The following is a 7733-nucleotide window of genomic DNA, read 5'->3' on the forward strand; positions in this document are numbered from 1 at the left end:
CTGATTAAATCACTGTTAAGCTGCCGGATTCGATTATCTTTACGGTTATTTTTAATATAGATACATACATAGATAGACAGATATGTGTATGCTTTATTGACTAGACTCATTTTCATGGAGCCAGGGCTTGTGCATGTATGATTTCACTGCTCTCAGGCTGTTTTTTCATTCAAGTAGATAAGAGCATTAGTTTCCTCCATCTCCTCCCATGTGCTTGAATCTGGGCTACAAACCCTACCTGATGAACTATCTCTCTGGCCCAGGTTTTTTGTGATTTTAATAAGCTTAGAGGTTTAAGAAAGAGCTTTTCTTATTCATCAGTATAAGTAAACGTTAATATGTCAAGCCTTGGATGGCAACTGAAGCGATTTATATGAATAAGGTATGTTAATTCCACTGAAAATCTTACCTTGTGAGAAAGAAACCAAGGGTGTAGATAAACAGAATGCGAATGCAAAAGACACGTGAGACCTTAATGATGCAATTGACTAGGGATGGGGAAGTGAGATAGAAAATATAAAATAAATTACAATTGAGCTGTCACAAAGGCCATGAAGAAAATGGGGTGGGGCCTAGCCTGCATTTGAGGCAGAATTACTTGCTTGTCCTTGGCATTTGGATGCAGCATATTTGTAGGATGACCAAATCCTCCCAATTTCCCCAGGACTTCCTTGATTTTAGTGATAAGGTCCCTACACCCATAGTATCTGCAATCTCAGAAAAACCAGGCTGTCTGGTGGCTATACTTTGGGGTTAATGTTGGGTCTAAGCAGTAAAGAGGCCCAAAATATATGGATAGTTACAACTGGAAGTGAGATTTGGTAGTATGAAGGATAAGATGTGACCAAAGTACATTTCTAAGTGCTGAAACAATCCTATTGAATCAATTTTCTTTCTCTCTCTCTCTTTTTTTTTTTTTTTAATTTTCTCAAAAATATGGAAGGCTTCATGAATTTGCATGCCATCCTTGTGCAGGGCCCATGCTAGTCTTCTCTGTATTGTTCCAATTTTAGTATATGTGCTACCGAAGCGAGCACTCTCTTTTATTTCCTTAATTTACAGTCTGAAAAAAAATCCTTAGAGCCAGACAGTGGTGTGCACTCAGTTAAACATACATATCGCCATGCATAAGGATCCAGGTTCAAGCCCCAGCTCCCCACACTTTATAAGCAGTGAAGCTGGTCTACAGGTGTCTTTCTCTCTCCTTCTCTATCAACCTTCCCCTCGAAATTCTGTCTACCCTGTCAAATAAAATAAAATAAATAAAAATGGAAATAAAGGCTGCCAGGAGCCATGAGTTTATAGTGCTGGTATTGAGCCTCAGTGATAAGCCTGGTGGCAATAAAAAGAAAAAAAAATCCTTATTGATTTTGGGATGATTAGTTTAATAGTATTAGTTAAATTTAACCATTATCTCTCCCTTCCTCTCTCCCCTCTGTCTTCCTCTCTCTCTTTCTCTCTCTCACACACAAACACATATATGAGTAGTATTTTTGGAAAATAAATATGTATCAACTATATAATTCGGGATTATAGGAATGACCACCATCTAATAACTAAAGTAATAAAAGATCAACAAAAATGTGTTGAATAGGTATCTGTAGAAGTATCTTGGTGTAAGAGATACTTATTACTACTAAGGTGATAAGATATGTAAACTTACTGATAAGTTAGCTAATAAGCCTATGGATAAAATCCAGAAAGATCAATGTTAACTCAGCATTATTTCTGGGTTGCACAGCAGAGAAGCATGTATGGCCCAGTTATCAGATATTCCTAGTGGATGTAATAGCCCCTCAGCATTCAACAACTGGACTCTGTCTGATATAGCTATTTAACTTTTTGTGCATTTGTATTAATAGCCTTAGAATCTCTGCATCTAGCATACATGATGATACACCAAGAAGTTCAATATTGATTGAATGAAATGAATATAGCGTTCTAACTGGAAAGTGACAAATGCTAATCAAATGTGTAACTAAAATTCATGAGTTTGTAGTTCTCTCAACCAGTATATTCCCTAAATTCATATGTTAAAGTCCTAATCCTTACTTCCTTCATTTTGACTATTCGGTATATCTTTAAAGAAGTCACCAGCCTGAGACCTAATTTCTTATGATTTGCTGCATCCCTAACAGAAGATGATAAGAAGCAGACAGGAGTAAGTGGTGGTACACCCAGGAGTGTACACCTTACCATGTGCAAAGACCTGAACAAGCCCCTAGTCCCCACCTGCAGGGGAGAAGCTTCAAGAATAGTGAAACAGTGCTGCAGGTGTCTCCCTCTCTATAAAAAAAAAAAAAAAAAGAAAGAAAGAAAAGAAAAGAAAAGAAAAGAAAAGAAAAGAAAAGAAAAGAAAAGAAAAGAAATGGCTGCCAGGTGTAGCGGCTCATCATATAGGCATCAAGCTCCAGCATAACCATGGCGGCAGTAATAAATAAGTAAGACAGACATACACTGAGGGACAATCGTGAAAACACAGGGATGAGGTCATGGAAAGGGACCTTAGAAGAAATCAGTCCAACCAACACTTGATCTTTGACTTCTAGCTTCTCCAACTAATACACAGGACTAGTTAGCCCATCTGTGAAGAAGTACTACCTAGTCTTTTTCCTTGGATAATCTGTTCAGTAACAGTACAAAATGATGGATAGGGCTAGGGAGACAGCATAATGGTTATGCAAAAGCCTTTCAAGCCTGAGGCTCTGAGGTCCCAGGTTCAATCCCTAGCACCATCATAAGCCAGAACTGAGCAGTGTTCTGGGCTCTTTCTCTCAGTATCTTTCCCTCTGCATATACTCTTTCTCATTAAAATAAAATAAATAAGAATATTTTTTTAAATTATGGATTGTTATGGCAACTGTGAGAGTGAAGTTGAAGGAATGTACCTCTAGGTTTACTTTTCAGTAACCACATGTAAGACTCAAAAAGAGCTAGAAGTTAAATTAATTAGTTATTTAAAAAAGCAACTTGTTTGGTTCTATTGTGTTTTGAATATCTGCTTTTTAGAACATAATTTCTGGATGATTAGTGGAAAAAATAATTTTATGATCAAATATATTTCAAAACTTGGAGTACTATCTCTTCCTCCTAGCTTTTCTCTTGACATATTAACACTCTGAGTTATACTACACTTAAGAAAGCTCTTCAATTTTCCCAAGTCTAATATTTGCCAGATTTTCAGTGCACGAATTTATTTTCCTTTAATATCATGTCAATTAAGTATGATGAGTAAGTAGCCCATTGAAAAATACTTCAGTATCAACCTACTTAGTGACACTGGTACTCTAATTTGCATTGCTGAATGGAAATAAAATTTCCAGGGTAGTCAGAAAGTACACACTTCAAGTTATCAGTAAATACTAGGGACATGCATCTTGGTGGCTATGATTAACAGTATTTTGTAATAATATATTGAATAGTTATCATAGTACTGTGCAGTATATACATATATGAAACCACTAATGTTATATACCTAAGGATATTATAATGTGATACGTCAACTATATCTCAACAAAATGAAGGAAAGTATAATAAATGATGTGAGGTCCTGGTGCATGAGAATGGAAAAGGCCCAAGCTGGGGATGAGTGTGTTCTGCAGATACTTATTATGGGGAGATGAGAAATTGTATCAACAACTGTAATATAAATCACTGACCCTCAAAATTCTATTTGAGTAATGAAGCTACTCACATTGTTATTAGTCTTTGGGGCCATTGACTTTAGTGTTTCTCTAGTAAATGGATGACATATGCTGTTTCCCTCTAGCCAGAGTCTCCCACCCATTATTTGTCCTTTGGTCATATTTCAAAATCCTCTCAAGTTCCACTTCTTTGTGTAACCTTTCCTGATCTTTCTTCTCCCACCACCCACTATAAGACATAATTGATTACACTAGTCTTCAACTGCATTCTGCTATATGCAATTAGTGGCATTTTGAATTACATTTATTTCATTCAACTTCTATTCTCTTGCCAGATTGGGAGACTCAGGAGGGCCAGAAAAGGTGTCAAGCTGACTTTGTTAGAGCAGAATGTCTGGCACATGTTGAATCATCTCAGTATAGGGCAGCACAATGAATTACTCCCTGGTTTTTTGACCAGCCCGTCAATGCTGGCTACCAAAAATTAACTGATTTATCTGTATAATTATGTTAATCTAATACGGTAATTTTTTTTCTAAATGTTTCAGGAAAAGGGACCAACACTGTGAAAAGTAGTGAAATCAGAAAGTAGCCAGGAGCATCCAGTGGAGCTAAAAATGATAATTTTGAATAATAATAGTTCTCATTTAGTACACAGCTTTGATGCTTCAGGTCTGTGCTAAATGTTTTGCACACACTTTTTATATATAATGACTGTTGTTAGCTCTCTGTTTCCTTCATTTCCCAACAAAAGCATAAACAATACTAAAAACAAGCTAAGATACAGATTCACGTCTAGAGAATTGTGGAAGAGGTGTTGATAAAGAACATTTGTTTTTGTTGTTGTTTTTGGTGATCCAGCTTCTAGTCATCATACACGGCAGTAATATGTATTTGAGACCTCCTATGTGGGCAAGAGGAGGAACACCACAGGAGGAAAAAAGTTGATACTTCCTAGGAAATAGAGGGTAAAATAAGCTGTTAACTATTAAAGAAAAAAAAAGTAAATGGTGGTGGGGAAAATTGTGTTGAAATGTGAAGAGTGACTACCACATGTCACCATGCAAAAAGTCAACTCCAGATGGATGAAACACATGAATGTTAGACCAGAAACCTAAAAATATACAAAAGTAACATATACAGAACATTCCACAATGTCTGCTTCAAAATGCTGTCAAAGATTTGAATCTAGTAGCAGGGAAAACAAAAGCACAAATAACCCAGGGGGTCTATATTCAAGCTGAAAAGCTTCTATACATTCAAAGGAACCATCACCAACACTAAAAGATATACTACTGAGTAGGAGAACATCTTTATTCACTGTATGTCAGACAAAGGGCTGATAACTTAAGTATATAAAAATCTCCCAAAATTCAGCAGCAACAAAAAACATTAAAATTAAGAAAGGACATGGACAGAATATTTGCCAAAATACATATTCAACAATCAACAGATATGAGAAAAATGCTCGAAGTCACACTCAGAGAAGTGAAAATTAAGACTACAACAAGATACCACCTCAGTCCTCCAATAATGTCATAGTTTAGAAAGGATACAAATGCTGGTGAGAATATACATGATTAGTGGGAATATAAATTTGTTCACCCTATGTGGAAAACAACTTGGAGATCAGCTTTCTACTTATTGTGTGATCTCACAAGTTCTCTCCTAAGGATTTATCCAAAGAACATAAAATTGTGTATTTCATCCATATATGTACACCTATGTTCATAGCTGCACTGTTAATAACTTAACTTTGGAAACAACCCAAGTGCCTAATGACAGATGAGTGGGTAAGAAAGTTGTGGTATACATACAATGGAATACTATTTATAGATACACAGTGGAATACTATTCTTCAATAAGGAATTATGAAATCATTTCTTTTCTTACATTTGGAACTTAAAAAGAATTATGTTAAATGAGATTTCCCCAGAAGGGAGAAGAAGGATAGAATACAATCTCACTCATAGGTGGAGAGAAAAAAGAAGAGGAAAAAAAAATGAAAGAACTCAAGGTGAAACTTAAACTGGCTGCACTCTGCAGTAGAGCTCAGGACTCTAATAGGGGAAAGAGGATAACTAGGGCTGTGTCCGTGATGGCGGGAGTTATACGCAGGCAGAAACTTAACATGAGGAGAGAGAAAAAAAAACCTACTTATATAACAGTAACTGCTTTGTAAACTATTATTTTTCTCCCAAAAGAGGATTTTTTAAAATGTCTTCCTCTGTTATTAGGTGTGTTTCATGAGGGCAGGGACCCCTATAAATAATTGCATTATCCTCAGTATAAAAATAGGACCTAGTACATTGTAACGGTTCATTAAGTACTTTTGAAGATTTCAGAAAACAAGGAAATTCTTAGGATTTCCCATATATGATGCCTGGCTTCTAAAAAGAACGCAGTGGTGGTGACCGCTCCCAAAACAAATGGGAAAAGAATGCAAACCGGGGGCTGGGCGGTAGCACAGTGGGTTAAGTGCACATGGCGCAAAGCACAAGGACGGGCAGAAGAAGAATCTCTGTTTGAGCCAGGGGCTCCCCACCTGCAGGGAGTGGGTGGGGTCGCTTCACAAGCAATGAAGCAGGTCTGCAGGTATCTATCATTCTCTCTCCCTATGTATTCTGCTCCTCTCTCAATTTCTCTCTGTCTTATCCAATAGTAATAATAATCATAACAAAAAGGGCAATTAAAATGGGGGAATAATTGGCTTCCAGGAGCAGAGGATTCATAGTATAGGCACCAAGCCCCAGCGATAACACTGGAGACAAAAAAAAGGAAAAAAGAATGCATGCAAACCATCTTGTACACTCCTAACCAAAGCTGAGAGTCATGGAATAATACTAAAGCCATGATTACCACAGTATTCAGTAAATTATTCAGTAAGTGCTAGTTATATCTTTCATAGTACTGCCAATGGATTTCATGCCTTGAAATGGTATTGCAGATGGAAAGCTTATAATTAAGCTTAAGGTATGTCAGAAATTTTAAACCTCTGAGTATGGTGTAATTGTCAAATCTGGAGTCTGAGGTTGGGAGATAGCTCACTGGAAGAGTGTACACTTTAACATATGCAAGGGTCCAGGTTCTACTGCCTGCTCAGTACATGGGAACACTATACCCTAAGTGGTGGAGAAGTGCTGTGATGCTACTCCTTCTGTCTCTCCCCCTTTATCTGGAAAAAAAAAAATCAAACAGGAGCGGCGGAATTGAGTCCCATAAAAACCCTAGTGGGCTTAATTTTTAGAACTAACAACTGAAGAAAGTTTTGGTAGGGTGGAATGGAAGACCTCCTGAAACCAGGGGTAAAATGAAGGTAGAGAAAGTAAGTGGCAGAACCCCCCCCCAAATATTTTAGGAGTAAAAGAGAAATGGAAATTCTTGTACTTTATTTGCAAGTTGGCCTTTCTGGGAAACTATACCCATAGAGTTAGTTCACTGGGGAAAACATACATATTGCCAGCTTTTCATAACAACATCCTCTCTCCACTGGATTCAATGATAGATTAATTCACATGTCAAGGTATTTTTTTTTTTAAGTAACACAACAGGAAAAGACCAACCACTGCGTTTGATCCATTGCAAACTTCATGGCAGAGGTAATAACCAGGAGACCCACAATAGATTTGAGGTACACATAGTAAGTTAGAAATACCTAAGACAAATTTGTTACTCAAGAATATTGCTTTCTTTTCTCTATTTCCGTCCTACACCGAGTGGAGTTTAGGAAAGATGAACTTTCAACAAAATGAATGTATTTTAGATTATAGATAAAATAACCATTTCTTCTAAAATTGGTATTGGCAAAATGTAGATTTCTTTTCTAAAGGTTTTCAAATAAAGAAAATACATATGAACATGCTCTAAGTTGCTGTCTTTTTTTGACTTTGTAACATAACTAACCTTATGATAAGGCAACAATTAAAAATACTATGTATGAGCTATCATTATCCAACATTTCCCTAAATGAAGAGTTGAAACATCTAGAATAATGTTTGCACATTGTAGGTGCTAATCAGATATTTTGCTGAGGATAAAAAAATGAATCCTTCCTCTTTTATTCTTGTCAGATTCTGTCAAGAGTCTGGC

At 36.6% G+C, this 7733-nt stretch overlaps 1 non-coding gene across 1 annotated transcript; it reads right to left on the reverse strand.

Annotated features, from left to right (window-relative positions):
• Positions 1-930: 930 nt before the first annotated feature.
• On the reverse strand, positions 931-1037 carry LOC132538798 (U6 spliceosomal RNA). The gene has a single exon (XR_009550121.1). It is a non-coding gene; the product is annotated as a U6 spliceosomal RNA (small nuclear RNA).
• Positions 1038-7733: the final 6696 nt, after the last annotated feature.

The sequence above is a fragment of the Erinaceus europaeus genome, chromosome 5 (genome assembly GCF_950295315.1).
Source record: "Erinaceus europaeus chromosome 5, mEriEur2.1, whole genome shotgun sequence".
Taxonomy (NCBI): Eukaryota; Metazoa; Chordata; class Mammalia; order Eulipotyphla; family Erinaceidae; genus Erinaceus; species Erinaceus europaeus.